The following is a 19,433-nucleotide window of genomic DNA, read 5'->3' as shown; positions in this document are numbered from 1 at the left end:
CTGTTTGTTTTAATTGGCTCCATGCTTTACTAGTGTTTAAGTTTTTGTCATTTTGTACTGCCTTGAAGAATTAAAGTGCTTCCTGCTTGTCCTTCTGCATCAGTGGCAACATTACAATCGGAGCTGTGCGACCGGACCGTAACAGATTGACCCACCTTAACGAAGTGTTCCTCTCCGACAAGGACAAGCAACTCCTCTTCGGAAGACCCAGGCACAGACGGTTGCTTCTCCCTTGCCTCTCCGGCCCGAGCCCAATATTTGAAACATACATCTTTCGTCTGTTTACTCTGGCTGGGCCGCCGCCCAGTGCCCAGATCCGTTGCAGCTTTGTGACGTTACATCACCGACGGTTGAGGCTGCACACTCAGATGACATCACAGCAATTTTTTTTGATACCATGAGTCAGCCCCCACATATTGACAATAATTATTTTTTTGCTGACAATTTGGGCATTTTTTCTAAGGCTAATGCAGCTTCCAGTCTATACCTCTCCATTGGCAAACTCCGCCCTCTAACATGCAAGAACCACCCATCTCACCCTCCCTGTTTGTCAAGACTCAAGCTCCTGGATTAAACGCACAAGGAAGTCGCCTCCTGCGCTCTTCCCGTGCGGAATTTCTTCCCCTCAGACACCGCCAGCAGCTGAGTCGTGCTCAATTAAGACATTATGGACATTTCTTTTGTTAAAGAAGCTAGTGTGCGTCCGCCCCCCAAGGCTCGAGGTCCACCCTCAAATTTTCAAGCCCCACCCTCAAAGCTCAAGCTCCGCCCACCTCAACTGCCCAGTCTGTCAAGATTCAAGCTTTTGCACTCCTTGGTACCCCACCAAGGCCGGCTGCCAGGCTTCCCAAAGCCCATCAGCCCGTGGCCTCTGCTGAGCTTCTCCCACTAGCTCAAATTGGCATCTGGAATCTGCTTACTGAGGGTGGGGGGCTCGTGCCGGTAGTGGTTCAACAGGGCAAGCAATGCAAAGGAACTGAAGCAGACATGGCGTGGAGGTAGGGACATGATTTATTTTAACACTAACAAAATGAATAAACAAAAGGCGCGCACAAGGCGTAAATGCAAACTTGACTATAAAAACAAAACTAGCACAAAGGCATAACTATGGACATAAAACAAAACTTTCAAACTATGGCATGAATAAAGAAAACTTACTTGGAACGAGAAAAGAGCATAAAAAAGAGCAGCATGGATCATCAGCATGAATAACAAGGGTGTGTAGAGGGCAATGTCGCCAGACAGACTGCCTGGCAACTGGAAGCTTAAATAATACCGACATGATTAGTGACAGGTGCGCGAGTGCAAAACGTGAGACAGGTGAAACTAATGAGTAGTCATGGAAACAAAACAAGCAAGAGTGCACAACCACGAACTAAAAAGAGTCTAAAAAACAAACAGCACACGGCCAAACAAAAACATGATCAACAGACATGACAATATTTTTCATTATATTATATATTATAGTTAACAAAGGAATGTTGTGTTGCTCTTTTATTTTGAAAGAACAATATATATATATATATATATATATATATATATATATATATATATATATATATATATATGCATGAATGTATGTGTGTGTGTGCGTGTGTGTGTGTGTGTGTGTGTGTGTGTGTGTGTGTGTGTGTGTGTGTGTGTGTGTGTGTGTGTGTGTGTGTGTGTTCTGGCAATGCTTACTTAATGGCATTGACGTTGTTAGGTCTATTTTAGGGGGACTCAAGCCCCCCTAAAATATTCTTAAACCGCCCTAAATAATTTTGAGAATTTTTATTTTTTTTATTTGTACTTTATTTTTATTTATTTTTACAAATACATGCCGACATATTCATTATAAAGTGGCCCGAATATGAGTTTAAATAAATAATCATATAACCTATCATTATTCACTCAGTTTCCCCTCATTTCATAGCGTAAGGTAGAGAGCCCCTTTAGTGCGTCGGTATCCAATCCATTCCACTTGTTCATATAGAAAATGCTCACATCATTTAAATGCCAGTCCGCATTGTCTTTGCGACCTTGCTTGCGGTCCTTGGACTCGTTCATTTAGAAAATGCCCACATCACTCAAAATCCAGTCCGCATTTTCTCTGCGACCTTGCTTGCGGTCCTGCAGGTGTACGAAGCACATTAGCACACAGCACTGCAGAACAACAACGTGAACGGATGCAAAATGGACATAAGAAACTTTTTCAAGAAAGTAAGTATTAATCACTGCTTGTAGTAAAATGTATTAGCTCCACTTTACACCAGGTCTGTGTTTGACAAAAAGTTACATTCCCGCTCTAAAACAATGCTGCTACTTAGTTAGCTAGTTAGCCTGAAATGCATCATGAAGGTCCTGGTTATTTATAAAGTTAAATGTGCACTCTTTTTTACCATTTGCTATGTTTGGGGTTACTTCCTTCTGGAGCATCAGCTGTGTTTCTCACTTTACACATGGAGGAGAACAGGAGCTGAGCTCATTCACGTTACTATTATCACCAATAGTCAACATGATCCACAACATCCTCTAGTATACCTTTGAGTCTTTCATATATATATATATATATATATATATATATATATATATATATATATATATATATATATATATATATATATATATATATATATATATATATATATATATATATATATATACATACAGTTGTGCTCATAAGTTTACATACCCTGGGAGAATTTATGATTTCTTGGCCATTCTTCAGAGAATTTGAATGATAACACAAAAACCTTCCTTCCACTCATGCTTACGGAGCCCCTAAAGGGACATGGGAATTTATTTTTTTTTAGACATGTATCTCGTGGCCACGAGAAAGTATCTCGTGGCCACGAGAAACTTTCTCGTATATATATATATATATATATATATATAGTATAAACACGCACACACACACATATACATGTATACTGTATAGGAAGAAACACACATACATATATACAGTATACATATATACACACAAACACTAAATTTGACAAACAAAATAACTACTATTTTTAAGAACAAGTTACAGTAATATATAATATAATATACACTACCGTTCAAAAGTTTGGGGTCACCCAAACAATTTTGTAGAATAGCCTTCATTTCTAAGAACAAGAATAGACTGTCGAGTTTCAGATGAAAGTTCTCTTTTTCTGGCCATTTTGAGCATTTAATTGACCCCACAAATGTGATGCTCCAGAAACTCAATCTGCTCAAAGGAAGGTCAGTTTTGTAGCTTCTGTAACGAGCTAAACTGTTTTCAGATGTGTGAACATGATTGCACAAGGGTTTTCTAATCATCAATTAGCCTTCTGAGCCAATGAGCAAACACATTGTACCATTAGAACACTGGAGTGATAGTTGCTGGAAATGGGCCTCTATACACCTATGTAGATATTGCACCAAAAACCAGACATTTGCAGCTAGAATAGTCATTTACCACATTAGCAATGTATAGAGTGTATTTCTTTAAAGTTAAGACTAGTTGAAAGTTGTCTTCATTGAAAAGTACAATGCTTTTCCTTCAAAAATAAGGACATTTCAATGTGACCCCAAACTTTTAAACGGTAGAGTATATATATACATGCTTATACATAATATGTATGTATGTATATATATATATATATATATATATATATATATATATATATATATATATATATATATATATATATATATATATATATATATATATATATATATATATATAGATACACATACATATATATATATATATATATATATATAGATACACATACATATATATATATATATATATATATATATATATATATATATATATAAATAGATGCACATACATATATATATAGATATATATATATATATATATATAAATAGATACACATACATATATATATAGATACACATACATATACATATATATATATATATATATATATATATATATATATATATATATATATATATATATATATATATATATATATATATATATGTATACACATACATACATACACATATATATATATATATATTATATATACACATATAAATTATGTGGGTAGATATTTGTTCTAAAAAGGGTATTTCAACAAGTAAACAGTACAGTAGGTAGTTGATGTTGATATATGTAATGCACATAAGGGTATTCTAGTCAGATGCGCGTGTGTAAATATGCGATGTGTAAATATCAAAATATTACGTACGTCGTATCACTTTTTGTCAGGCAATATTACATTTAATGACAATTTTACATAAATGAATACATCCAAACACGTTTGTTATGTATTTGGAGCTACTAGGGCTGCCGTAGTTGTGAGGGACGCGGGGAATTATGGGTAATGTTGTCATCACAATAATATACTCCTGGAGAGCGGGAACACGGCTGTATGTTCGGAGTAGTAAGCTACAATAAAAGGTTAACGATCTATCTGTGCCTGCTGCATCATTGTTATAGGAAGACATAACAAAAGTGGCGACGAGGACGAGTGAACCGACGCGTGTTGTCAGTGTTAAGAAGAGGAGAAGTTTTCCTTGTCTCACGGGAGCCCCGAGCTAACGCTAATGCTAGCGCAGGTGTCCGCCGGCATTCCGACTATTCCTGCTGAGAGAAGAGGGGACCGGAGACCAGCGACACCGACCAAAGTCAAAAACGGAGCGCCATTAGCGGTAAGACGACCAGTAAGATGGCTGGAGTTATCGGCTCGATTGGCCCCTTTGATGAGAATGTCGAGCAATGGAGCTCATACACGGAGCGCTTTGACTATTTTGTCGCAGCAAATGGAATTGATGATGGCAAGATCGTACCTACTTTTCTGAGTGTGATCGGCCCGAAGACATTTACCCTGCTTCGGAGCATCCTACAGCCAGAGAAACCAGGGAGTAAAACGTATAAAAACATTGTGGACATTTTGACCAAACATTTCTCCCCCAAACCTCTGGTAATCGCCGAAAGATTCAGATTTCACCGGCGACATCAGGAAGAGGGTGAGTCTGTCACCATGTTCATGGCAGCTTTACGTAAACTGGCCGAACACTGTGAGTTTGGTGACACACTGAGTGATGCGTTAAGAGACAGGCTTGTATGTGGACTGGCAAATGAAGCAGCACAAAAAAGATTGCTTACAGAAAGTGATCTGACTCTTGAAAAGGCCATTAATATAAGTGTGTCTATGGAAATGGCATCTAGAGAAGCACAGCAGCTGCATGTGAAAGTGCACAAACTCAGCATCAACCAAGATGTGCAAGGGCCATGCTTTCGCTGTGGTAAATCTGGCCATCTTGCATCTGCATGTTGGTGCAAGGATATGGATTGCCATAAATGTGGGAAAAGAGGCCATGTGGAGCGGGCGTGCAGATATAAAAAGAGCAAAGAGGATGGCTCAAAGACTGGAAATAAAGTGAAAAGTGCACATTACAAGAAGAAAAGACAGGTTCACACAGTCAAATATGAAAAGGAGAGTAACAGTGATTCTTCTGAGGAGGACATGTCTACCACAGTGAATACAATACGGGTAATGAATGTGGGTGAGAGCTCGGATGGTTTCTGGGCCAAAGCCAAGTTGGAAGGACATTCCATAAAGATGCAAATAGACACTGGATCGAGGGCATCATTAGTGTCTTATAAAATCTACAGGAAACACATGAGACATCTCCCTCTACGTCCTGCAGACACTGTTTTCAGAGCATACACTGGACACACGGTGCACATGAAAGGAATGACCGATGTACTGGTGCAGTGTAACGATCAGACTGTGAGACTTCCAGTCTACATCACCCAGGGAGACTACGCCGCCATAATGGGTCGGGTGTGGTTAAAGGCGATCCATCTCAACTGGCAAGAGGTGAGAAAAATGTCAGACAGTTCTACACAGCTTCAGATGATACTGGAAAAGCATAAAGAGGTCTTTCGTGATGAACTGGGCTGCATGGAAAATATTACAGTAAAGCTACATGTCAAACCTGACACTAAACCTGTGTTTTTGAGAGCGAGACCAGTGCCGTACGCCATCAGATCAAAGGTGGAAACTGATTTGGATGCTTTGGTCAAAAATGGAGTCTTGGAGCCTGTAACGACTAGTGAGTGGGCTACACCCATCGTTCCAGTGCAAAAGAAAAATGGTGGAATCCGGACATGTGGAGACTTTAAGGTGACAGTCAACCCTGCCTTAATAGCAGAACAGTACCCACTTCCCCTGATCGATGACTTATTTGCTGGGCTGAGTGGAGGTCAAAAGTTCAGCAAAATAGATCTCAATCAGGCGTACCTGCAGATGCAGGTGGATGAACAGTCACGTGAGATGCTGACTATTAACACACACAAAGGGCTTTTCAGATACTGCAGACTGCCTTTTGGTATCACTTCTGCCCCGGCTCTGTTCCAGCGAGCTATGGACCAGATACTCTGTGGTCTAGCAGGAGTGCAGTGCTATTTGGATGACATCCTGTGTACAGGAGCAAATGATGAAGATCACCTGCATAACTTGGATGCTACACTTCAAAGATTGAGAGAGTATGGACTAAGAGTTCGCAAAAAAAAAATGTGATTTCTTTCAATCATCTGTGGAATACCTTGGACATGTGATTGATGCTAAAGGACTTCATACAGCACCATCCAAAGTCACAGCCATCGTGGAGGCACCTCCACCTCAAAACATCAGCCAGCTGCGATCCTTTTTAGGATTATTGAACTATTACGGACGTTTTATTCCTAATCTAGCATCACTGCTACAGCCACTGCATGAGTTGTTACGCCAGGACAAGACATGGAAATGGACAGCCAGCTGTCAGGAGGCTTTTGAGAAAGCCAAGGGGGCGTTAACCACATCAGAGGTGCTGACTCACTTCAACCCATCACTCCAAATTCAGCTAGCTTGTGATGCATCCCCATATGGAGTGGGGGCAGTGTTATCTCACATACTGCCAAATGGTGAGGAAAAACCGATCGCTTTCGCCTCCAGAACGTTGAACAAGGCAGAGTCCAACTATGCTCAAATAGAAAGAGAGGCACTGAGCATTGTTTTCGGGGTGAGGAAATTCCACCAGTATTTATATGGGAGGAAGTTCACTCTCCTAACGGACCATCGACCTCTCACGACCATCCTGGGACCACACAGTGGGATACCATCTCTCGCTGCATCAAGACTGCAGAGGTGGGCTCTGCTGCTATCTGCTCACGCTTACGACATCAAATATCGTAAGTCAGACTCCCATTGCAACGCTGACGGGTTATCCAGACTTCCTCTTCCAGTCACAAAGCCCGATTCAAAAACGGAGGACATTTTTTACTTTAGAGAGGTGGAAAAGGCACCTGTTTCAGCAGTGCAGATCAAAAAAGTGACTCGCAACGACCCAGAGCTGTCAGAGGTCATGGACATTGTTGTTAAAGGTCGACCTGCTGGTGACACTGTGCGCCTGAAACCTTATATGGGAAGGAGGTTGGAGCTTTCTGTCCAGTCGGGATGCCTGCTATGGGGGAGGCGAGTGATCATTCCACTGTCACTTCGAGAAAAAATGTTGCAACAGCTTCATGCAGGACATAGTGGAATAGTCAAGATGAAAGAAATAGCGAGAAGCTATTTTTGGTGGCCAGGCATGGACAAACAAATCGAGGAAATGGCTACATCTTGTTCAGCTTGCCACAAAACCAGAAATAACCCACCATTAGCTCCCCTGCATCCGTGGGAATATCCCCAAGAACCATGGCAGCGGGTCCACATTGACTTCGCAGGGCCAGTGGAAGACAGAATGTTTCTGGTTGCTATTGACGCACACAGCAAATGGCCTGAGGTGGCGATAATGAGATCTACCACCACAGAAAGGACCATCGAAAGGCTAGGAGAGATGTTCTGCCGGTTTGGATCTCCGGTTCAGTTAGTCTCTGACAACGGACCTCAGCTGGTGTCGCATGAAATGTCTGCATTTCTACAAGCAAATGGAGTGCAGCATGTCACCTCCGCTCCTTACCATCCTGCCACAAATGGCCTTGCTGAAAGGTTCGTTCAGACTCTGAAACGTGCACTGAAAGCATCACAAGGACAAGGAACATTACACCAAAGACTACATACTTTTCTGCTGAACTACAGAAACACTCCTCACAGCACTACAAAGGCATCTCCTGCAAGCCTAATGTTCAAGAGAGACCTGCGTACGACCTTTGACCTGTTGAAGCCCTCAGCAGTAAAAGACACAGTTCGAGGCCAACAGGAAAAACAGATACAACGCAGGGAACGACAGGCGAAGAACAGAGTCTTCACAGCAGGCGAGACTGTGTTAGCGAGGAACTACAGTGGAGAACCTAAATGGGTTCCTGCTACTATCCTTGCTCAGACTGGACCAGTCTCCTACTCCGTTCAGACAGGTGACAGTGTCTGGAGGAGACATGCTGATCAGCTCCTGTCTGCGTCACCAGTGTCAGCAGAGCTGTCCTCGAAAGATCAGACAGATGCAGTGACCAACCCTTCAGTTCCTCTCCACACCCAAGTAAGACATCCAGTGCCAGATACATCTGTTCCAGCTGCAAGTGTGACTCCAGATGAGACTGAGACACATGTGCAGTTGAGCCCTAAAGACGGTTTTCCGTCAGTGGACAATAAGACTGATGCCCCTGCAGAGAGCAGGTATCCTAAAAGAGAGCGGCGACCCCCTACACGCTTGAATCTTTAGAATAGTTAGCAACTATCCCAGACCATCAGGGGCAGAATAATCCCCTTGGGATCAGTTGAGGGATAGAGGCAGTCTACCCTCATCCCTGAGTTAGAGTTAAAACATATACCTGTTAGGTGTGGTTTAAAGAAAAAGATAAGGTTGTGACATTAGTTGGTTGTGTTAAGTCACGTGTTGAGATAATCTTAGATACCAGAAATAAGTTGAATGTGTATGTTTACGTTCTTTGAAATAGTAGCTGATTATTTCTGTTGTTTTCTAAAAGGGACATCTGTTGTAAGAGGGGAGGAGATGTTATGTATTTGGAGCTACTAGGGCTGCCGTAGTTGTGAGGGACGCGGGGAATTATGGGTAATGTTGTCATCACAATAATATACTCCTGGAGAGCGGGAACACGGCTGTATGTTCGGAGTAGTAAGCTACAATAAAAGGTTAACGATCTATCTGTGCCTGCTGCATCATTGTTATAGGAAGACATAACAACGTTGTACATATTTATTATTTGCAGGAAGAAATAACAGTTACAATTGTGTGTGTATCTTCCAAGCAAGAAAGAAGTTTGATCACATCAACATCGGACTAACTGACACACTCCGCTTCACTGCAGGTCCGCAAGCCACGCCCACCCCCCACAGCCACAGAAGAGGAAAACTGTCCTTTACCGGGCATGATAACGTCTTAAATAATGTCAAACACGTAGCGTTACAATAACCAGGAAGATAAAGTGTTTGTCTCACACCTACTAATCAAGCATTCACATTTTGCCACAACACACATGGGGGAAAGTCCTAATTGGAAATACAGCCATATTAACTCCTAAACTGCCATTTTAACACACACCAAACCATCAGCACGCATCCAATGCTTTCTCGTGGCCACGAGAAAGTTTCTCGTGGCCAAGAGAAACTTTTTATTAAAAAAAAAAAAAAAAAAAATATATATATATATATATATATATATATATATATATATATATATATATATATATATATATATATATATATATATATATATATATATATATATTTATTTTATTTATTTTTTTTAATAAAAAGTTTCTCGTGGCCACGAGAAAGTTTCTCGTGGCCACGAGATACATGTCTAAAAAAAAAAAAATTCCCATGTCCCTTTAGGGGCTCCGTACATGCTTAATGGTTGTGAGAAGCTATTTATTGGCAAACAACTGTGTTTACTCTTTTTAAAACAAAATGACACAAGAAAGTACCCAAATTACCCTGATCAAAAGTTTACATACCCCAGTGACTTTGATCTGATAAATGAATAAATACATAAAAAGAAAAAGAAAATAAATGGTTAAAAGCCATTGTCCCGGGGAGCATTTCCCGTGCATTTTTTTTACCGTCCCCAGGACGACGGGACGGCGGGACAACAGGACGACGTTAATCTCAAGCCCTGGAAGTTACATTTTATTGTTTGCATTATTTGTTTCAGCATTGCACTTTGAAGATGGTCCCTCAGCTCTTTGACAGCTTTGGTTCTTTTTCAGATCAGCAGACGGACTCTAAGTCTTTCTTATTTACAGTGTATATATAAACCTTTCTCATTTCTATTCAGACTTCCATATATATTTAATTTCCTTAACGGCTTGCCATAATATATATATATATATATATATATAAATATATATATATATATATATATATATATATATATATATATATATATATATATATATATATATATATATATATATATATATATTATATATAAGCCAAATTATCCCGATCCAGATATTACTTTAATTCAAGTAATTAATATTTCCAGGGCTTGAATTTACAACCATGGGCACAAAAGGGAAACCTTTTTAAATGATAGTCAGATCCATTCTGAAGATGCCTAAGTGAAAAGTGAAACATTTGTTATCCTGGCATTAATAGTACTGTGATTCACCCTTAGTTAAAATTAATATATTTTTCCAAAAACAAAATCTGGTTTAGTGTTCCTTAGGGTGACATTTTCATACAGCATGATTATAAAACATTATTACCTTAAAGTATGATTCACATTCAGAATTTTCCATCCTTCTATATATGGTAGTTGGAGTTGCAGACAATTTCATTACTGCTAAATAGCAGTTTTCAGTAATGTCACAGAAGATGCAGGATTTGCTTTAACATTTAAGTGGTGAAACTTCCTATAAGAGGACAGCTGTAGTGCTGTATTCTGAGGATCATGTCATATTTAATTTTAACTTTTTTTTTAAAATGGTCCTCAGTAGTCACATACAAATGTGTGTGAATTATGCAAAATTATAAAAATGTGGTCCCCATTAACCATATTAACTCTTTTTCCCTAGGGTCCCCAGTAAGAATGATCAGCACATTACTTCATCAATCCAGAGATTTAAAGACGTGCATGAGCTAACTGGGCAGTGGCCATTTTACCTCATGTTGTTTATGCCTCCACAACCTGTAGAAAGGGTGGTCCCCACAAGTGATGATCAAAAACTTGGTCCCCATTCCAAATGATAACCAGTATGTGTGTGTGTGTGTGTGTGTGTGTGTGTGTGTGTGTGTGTGTGTGTGTGTGTGTGTGTGTGTGTGTGTGTGTGTGTGTGTGTGTGTGTGTGTAGGACATTCTATGCCAATCCATAGGCTTCAGCACCCCCCGCAACTCCAAAAGGGACAAGCGGTAGAAAATTGATGGATGGATTCCATGCCAATCCAGCTGTCACTATTGCTAAATTAATTGTCCAGATGTAATAGACCACATTTTGTGACTCTTAACTGTACTTATTTGAACTGTTGCCTTGTCATTGGATTTTCCATTCTTTTTTTCAATCAAGTAAAAATGTTTCAATTCAGAAGCGATCATTTTAAAAGCAGCGTTCCAGATCCGTGAGAAAGCGGAGCGAGCATATAGTAAACATTCTGATGGACATTCCGGCTGCTCCTAGTGGTGCCACCTGAGTGTGCGGTTGGAAGATTACTTTTTCCCTTTGCTGGGAAACAAGTCTGGGCCGCTCCCACATGCTGATGCATTTGTCACACATATGCTGGGTTAACTCATGCTGGACTATAAATTGGTCCTCATCTGACTGCAATTGTGGCAAGTGTTGCAAGACCACAGGATGCTGGAGAAGGTTGGGAACACACTTTCTTTGCAGTGATAGATCATAAACAGTCCGGAAGGATTTAAAGGATGGGATATGGGGGTCAAATGTTTATCTCTAAATGACATAATAATAATGTTTAGGGAGAGTTCAGAAATCATTATTTGATAGAAAAAAACTATTATCTAATCAGTGTTCATGGGCTTTGCCAGAAATGGCACACAAAAAAATGTTGTTTTTTTTATAGAGCGATGATATCCATCGGCAACGAGGTAAAGAATAGGTCGAGGCATGAACAAAAAGTCAAGCTGCAATAAAGAAAATAACAAGAGCTGCCAACTCTCTAAAAAAATAATAATAAGGGACACCATGTATGCACGGCCGGTGGGCCTTTATTGTCTTTTTTTAATTTTGTTGTTTAAAAATATTTTTATACTAAAGTCAAACCATTGTTTATTGCTGTTAGTTGGTTCTGGGTCTAACAGTGATTAATACATTTTCACGAAGTAGTAATTAATCATAGATCAAACATTTTCGTATCTAGAACTTAAAAAAACATTTTCATGACCTTCTAAATACATTCTTTAAAGACCTACTGAAATGAAATGTTCTTATTTAAACAGGGATAGCAGATCCATTCTTTGTGTCATACTTGATCATTTCGCGATATTGCCATATTTTTGCTGAAAGGATTTAGTAGAGAACATCGACGATAATGTTTAGAAGCCTTGCCTGTACCGGAAGTAGCGTGACGTCGCAGGTTGAAGGGCTCCTCACATTTCCCCATTGTTTACACCAGCAGCGAGAGCGATTCGGACCAAGAAAGCGACGATTACCCCATTAATTTGAGCGAGGATGAAAGATTTGTGGATGAGGAACGTGAGAGTGAAGGATTAGAGTGCAGTGCAGGACGTATCTTTTTTCGCTCTGACCGTAACTTAGGTACAAGGGCTCATTGGATTCCACACTTTCTCCTTTTTCTATTGTGAATTTTAAACCACCTCGGATAATATATCCTTTTTAAAATGAGACTAGAGAACGCGAAATGGACATTCACAGTGACTTTTATCTCCATGACAATACATCGGCGAAGCACTTTAGCTACGGAGCTAACGTGATAGCATCGTGCTTAACTGCATATAGAAACAGACGAAATAAGCCCCTGACTGGAAGGATAGACAGAAGATCAGCAATACTACCAAACTCTGGTCCTGTAACCACACGGTTAATGCTGTACCGCCTGGCGAAGCCAAGCAATGCTGTTGCTAATGACGCCATTGAAGCTAACTTAGCTACGGGACCTCGACAGAGCTATGCTAAAAACATTAGCTCTCCACCTACGCCAGCTCTCATCTGCTCATCAACACCCGTGCTCACCTGCGTTCCAGCGATCGACGGCGCGACGAAGGACTTCACCCGATCATCGATGCGGTCGGCGGCTAGCGTCGGATAGCGCGTCTGCTATCCAACTCAAAGTCCTCCTGGTTGTGTTGCTGCAGCCAGCCGCTAATACACCGATACCACCTACAGCTTTCTTCTTTGCAGTCTCCATTGTTCATTAAACAAATTGCAAAATATTCACCAACACAGATGTCCACAATACTGTGGAATTTTGCGATGAAAACAGAGCTGTTTGTATTGGGATACAATGGTGTACCAATACTTCCGCTTCAACCATTGACGTCACGCGCAAACGTCATCATACCTAGACGTTTTCAGCCGGAAGTTTCCCGGGAAATTTAAAATTGCACTTTATAAGTTAACCCGGCCATATTGGCATGTGTTGCAATGTTAAGATTTCATCATTGATATATAAACTATCAGACTGCGTGGTCGGTAATAGTGGGTTTCAGTAGGCCTTTAAACGTTCTTAAGAGCCCTGTAAACATGAAATAACACCCACATAGCCAACTTCACACTTGTTTCATCCTATATATAGGTAGACATAATTTTAAAAATTTGACATTTAGGGCCTGTTCAACAACAGGTTTGCTTCGCCTAAAGCATGTGCACTTTTTAAAAAATAATGATAATATTAAAAAAAGTCAAATATTATAAAAATAAAAAAAGATCAAGATGTGCAAATTTGATAGCGCATACAAAGCTGATCTATTAAGCCCTTGCGCAGAGGATTAGATCTTTCAATGAGCAAAACAGAGAGCGCAATCCATTTAGCGTGTTTGTTGTAATGTATATACAGAATATATGCAGATTATTGGAACACAAACCTTACTGGGGTCAGAGACGTAAATGTAATTATCAAGCCTAAAACTGTTTTGTGACCGCTGTTTTGCGAGGTACGTCGAAATGGGCACACGGTTACGCACAAAAAGTCGAACTGCGTGCCGTTTAATATGACAGACGATGGAGAGAGTATATCTTCCGCGTTTCTGTTGACAATTTCTGGCAAAAATAAAAATATAGTGACCCTCTATTCACAAATTCCTCTTTTTGCAAACTTCTCAATTTACAAGCTATTAGATAAAGCCAAGTATGCCTCTGTGTGCAAATTATGTCTCTGTGTACGAATGTTTCATTCATTCATTTTGTGTTCTGCTGGCAGCCATTTTGTGCTTGCTCGTAATGAAGATATTGACAAAGCGGGCTTCGTACTTGTTATATATGTCCCCATTATTTGTAGGTTTGTCTACGACCCATAAAGTAGATGGGCACGGAGCTATTTCTTAGCGTGTCTTTATTTCAGCCGGCACTTCAATACAACGACACAACATCCGGATTCCCATCATGCATTGCTTACAACTACGGCAAGTTGCGATGTCCAAAAACATAACATCTCCTCCTCCCCGTTGCAGAACGGATTTACGCAATGATGGTGAAATAACCACCCTCCTCCCCCACAGTAAGCAACCAGATAGCACCGACAGTTCTGCTCTCCTGGAGAGATAAGGTTGAATACTGGGGGCATCGCTACCTGATCTACCCCCCATCACCATGTCCATCACCGCAGACAGGACAGGGTCAGTGCGAGAGGCCCTCCTCACATGAGCAGCAGAAACTGGCGCACCATCCATCTGACTGAAGTAAAAGATTTCTGCTGGTGATAAGAAGAGGCAACCTGGACAGGGCATCGGCGTTGCCGTGCAGGTCAGCCTTGCGATACTTGATGTCATACGAGTGTGCCGACAAGAGCAACGCCCACCGCTGCATGCGATTCGTGGCAAGTGAGGGTAACCCAGTGTGCGACCCCAGGATGGTCGTCTGGGTTCGGTGATCTGTCAGCAATGTAAATTGTCTCCCATACAGGTACTGATGGAACTTGCGAACCCCATAGACGATGCTCAACGCCTCCCGCTCTATCTGAGCATAGTTAGTCTCTGCTTTGTTCAAGGTCCGTGATGCAAATGCTATAGGCCTCTCTACCCCGTTCGGCATTGAATGTGAAATGACCGCCACCACTCCATACGGGGATGCATTGCAGGCCAACTGAATGGAGAGTGATGGATCATAATGGGTCAGTACCCCTGACGTCACTAATGTCTCCTTTGTTTTCTAAAAAACCTCTTGACAGCCATCACTCCAATTCCACTTCTTTCCTTGACAAAGTAGGTCATGCAGCGGCTTGAGCCTGGATGACAAGTTCGGTATAAAACGGCCATAACAATTCAGTAAGCCCAAGAATGAACGTAATTGGGTAACATTCTCTGGCGGCGGGGCATCCACTATCGCTCAAACCTTTGACGGCGCAGTATGCAACCCTCGGGCATCAATTACATGTCCCTAATATTCAACAGACAGTTGAAAAAATTTGCACTTGTCTTTGCGAACCCTGAGCCCATATTCTTTCAGCCTTTGAAGAGCAGCATCCAAATTGTCCAGATGTTCTTGGTCCGTACTTCCTGTGCACAGAATATCGTCCAAATAGCACTGTACACCAGGGAGGCCATGTAAGATCTGATCCATGGCACGTTGGAAAAGTGCAGGGGCTGATGTGATCCCGAAAGGGAGTCGACAATATCTGAAAAGCCTCTTTTGTGTAGTTGTGGTGAGCAAGTCTTTAGAATCCTCATGAACGTGCATCTGTAAGTAGGCTTGGTTAAGGTCTATTTTGCTAAACTTTTGCCCCTTACTCAGCCCGGCAAACAAATCGTCAATGCGGGGAAGAGGATACTGCTCTGCTGACAGTACAGGGTTCAGTGTCACTTTAAAATCTCCACAGATTCGTATTTCTCCCGTCTTCTTGGGTACGGGAACTATGGGCGTGGCCCACTCGCTGACAGTCACCGGTTCCAAAACACCGCTTTTAACTAAGGCGTCCAACTCATCCCCCACTTTCGATCGAATAGCATATGGTACAGACCTGGCCTTCATAAACGTTGGTGTTGTTTCCGATTTAATGTTTAGCTTGACAGTAATGTCCTTCATACAGCCCAACTCCTTCCGGAAAACCTCATCATGTTTCCTCAAAATAGCAGCTAGACTAGTAGCTGTTGGTGATACCATTTTTACAGTGTGCCAGCTTAGCTTCATTTTCTCTAGCCACACATGTCTCAGTATAGCCGGGTAATCACCTTTAACAATATAGATGGGGAGCTTCCTCACCTGATTGTTACTCTGGACCACGACATCAGTCATTTCTGCCATGGGTACAGGTTCCCCTCGATAGGTTTTCAACCTAGTATCAGACGGTCGCAGCGGAAGGTGTCCCAAAACTTTTTTGTAAACCCCCTCTGAGATGATGGATGCTTTTGAACCAGTTTCTATTTGCATACTCACTGGGTGCCCCTCCAGCATGGGCTCCACCCAGTAACCCTCTGAATCTTCATCCATCTTCATTATATTCAGTGTGTGTACACTCATCTCCTGTTCTCCTTCCGAAGAATCGCTGGACACAGTCTCCCGTTGTCTCACAATGTGCACCTGTGTTTTCCTCCTGTTCTTCACAGAGTCATGTATGTTGGCAGACTTTGATGTTTTCTCCTTGTTCTTTTTTCTTAAGCAGGCCCGCTCGATATGGCCTCTTCTTCCACAACTGTGACAGTCCATATCCTTACACCAGCATGACGTGGCTAGGTGTCCTGATTTTCCACAACGGAAACATGTCCCTTGTCCACTAGGTCTATCCGTTTGGACTGTATGCCTGTAGCGTTCATTTGGTGAGCCTCCTTTGAGGCCATTTCCATGGCGACACTGATTTCAATGACTTTCTGCAACGTCGGGTTACTTTCGGTCAGCAGTTTCTTCTGAGCGGCTTCATTTCTCAGTCCGAGGACCAATCTGTCCCTTAATGCATCAGTTAAACCTTGCCCAAATTCACAATGTTCAGCTAATTTCCTCAGCGCTGCAACAAACATGGTAACAGATTTCCCCTCTTCTTGATTGCGTCTGTGGAATCTAAACCTTTCTGCAAGCATTAATGGTTTGGGTGAAAAGTGCTGGGTCAGAACATCCACTGTTTCTGCATAGGTTTTGGTCCCCGGTTTGGTGGGCTGCAGCAGGCCACGCAACAAATTAAATGTCTTTGGACCCATCACTGACAAAAATGTGGGTACTACTTTATCATTAGCAATGTCATTTGCCTATACAAAATAGTCTAAACGTTCTGCATATGCACTCCACTGTTCCACGTACTCATCAAAAGGGCCAATATTACCAACAACTCCTGCCATTTTCCTTTCAGGCTCCTGGTTACTAGCAATATCCTCTGACAATTCTTCCTCCTCAGACGGGTCCTCCCTCCGGTGATGTCACACGTCTCCTCTTCCCCTCTTTTTTTTTTATTCCTCTTCGCGCTATTCACAACAGACGCAGGCTGTGATGCGCCAAATGCTAACTAGCCGCGTTAGCTTCTCCTCAGTAAAACACAGCCACTCATAAAACTTGACTACAAACACACAATCCAGACATACCGCGCCCGTGGGATCTCAAACCACCTCGTCGCCACTTGTTATATATGTCCCCATTATTTGTAGGTTTGTCTACGACCCATAAAGTAGACGGACACGAAGCTATTTCTTAGCGTGTCTTTATTTCAGCCGGCACTTCAATACAACGACACAACATCCGGATTCCCATTATGCATTGCTTACAACTACGGCAAGTTGCGATGTCCAAATACTTAACAGTACTGCAGCAAGTTTTTAATTGTGATGGAACGGACCTTTCTGGAAAAGGATGCTAAGGTGGACTTGTATCACAGCGGAGGAGAAGACACTACTTCTCGTTCAGCGGCGCCTCTTCAAAGAGCACACACACACGGCTTTAGACCCCTCCCTTTTCCCACTCTGTCTGCTTCTTTCTCTCCGCTCGTCAGCTGCTCATTTGACAGTATTAATGCAAAGTGAATTGTCGTCGTTATTGTTTTGGCTTGTTAATTAGGACATAGTTGATCCATCACCACCTTGTTATGTTTGCATATGGAGGGGTTCGTAAATCAAGGTTTCACTGTACTGTATAGCACTTTATATTGTTTTAAAAGTGTATAAACCTTAACTAAAATATGGACTTTTGTTGAGGCTGGAACCCGTTATTCTTATTTAATTGTTTCTTGTGGAGAAATTGTCTTTACTATACAAACTCTTCAATTTACAGGCCGTGTTCAAGAACCAATTAAGTTTGTAATCAATGGTTCCACTGTATTAGACATATCCTTTGTCCAGTAATTCCATATTTGAACTAATGACTTAATGACTGATTTTAAGACAGCAGAAACCAAAATGATAGTGTCTGCAAGTATTTTTTTAATGGCGTGAAAAATTTCTTGCAGCATGCATTTTCTTGCATTCCAGTACACCACCATAGGTATTGCCGGTGTTGTGCCAAAAACAGCGGTTATGTGGTTGTATGTCATATTGCAAAAAAAGGTGGTACAGAATATAGTTGCGTGCTGCATATGTTTCACAAGATAATAAAACGTCACAGATTGGAGCATGATCGCTAATGTTAGCATAATTGCTTGGAAGGTTTTAATGTTTAGAATTGTAATTCTTTCAATGTTTATTTGTCAATAAAGTAATTCGCATAAAAAACGATTCAGAAAAAGGCAAGTTACGATTTATTTTGTGTTTATTTTCAATATACAATGCCACGTAGGCCCAAAGAGATGTAATTGTCGACTTACATCTATTTGGGTGACAGCTAAGGCAAAGGGAATAAATAAATATGCCAGAAAAGTCATACATCAATAAGTTTGATAGGTTAGCAATTAGACATGCTGGCATCGATTTGCTTAGCCTTTGGTAAATTGTTGCAAGACATTTTTAAATGGAATCTAATGACATTTTACAAACTATGTTTTAAATATCTCGGTAATAAGGGAAATATTCCGTCCTTTTTTTAATGTTCATGATAACGTTGTTATATGATAACGGTGTTGCTAGCGTTGTTACTTATACTGGTATCGAGTAATCTAAATATTTACTTTTATGTACAACAACGTTTGACGTAATGTGGTATGCTTCTTTTGATGTGGTTGTATGTCAACAAGACAGTGTTAGGAGCACAGGAAGTTCAATGCTGGAAATATATTTTTACTAATGAAAGCGCCAACCACCATCACACTCAAATTAACTTAATATCAAATAGAAAGAGGCAACATCATTCAGCAAACAACAAACAACATGTAAGTACACACACACAAACACACACACACACACACACACACACACACACACGCACACACATACATTTTTAAAAGTACAGCAGTGGTGTGGACTGTGGAGCCTTCAAGTATATAAAACAAACAACATTGTTGTCGATATCCTTTCAA

At 41.0% G+C, this 19,433-nt stretch overlaps 1 pseudogene; it reads left to right on the top strand.

Annotated features, from left to right (window-relative positions):
• Positions 1-4,337: 4,337 nt before the first annotated feature.
• On the top strand, positions 4,338-8,995 carry LOC133657511 (uncharacterized protein K02A2.6-like; annotated as a pseudogene).
• Positions 8,996-19,433: the final 10,438 nt, after the last annotated feature.

The sequence above is a fragment of the Entelurus aequoreus genome, linkage group LG09 (assembly GCF_033978785.1).
Source record: "Entelurus aequoreus isolate RoL-2023_Sb linkage group LG09, RoL_Eaeq_v1.1, whole genome shotgun sequence".
Classification (NCBI taxonomy): domain Eukaryota; kingdom Metazoa; phylum Chordata; class Actinopteri; order Syngnathiformes; family Syngnathidae; genus Entelurus; species Entelurus aequoreus.
The sequence above is the reverse complement of the archived record's forward strand: the minus strand, read 5'-3'. Positions and strand labels throughout refer to the sequence as shown.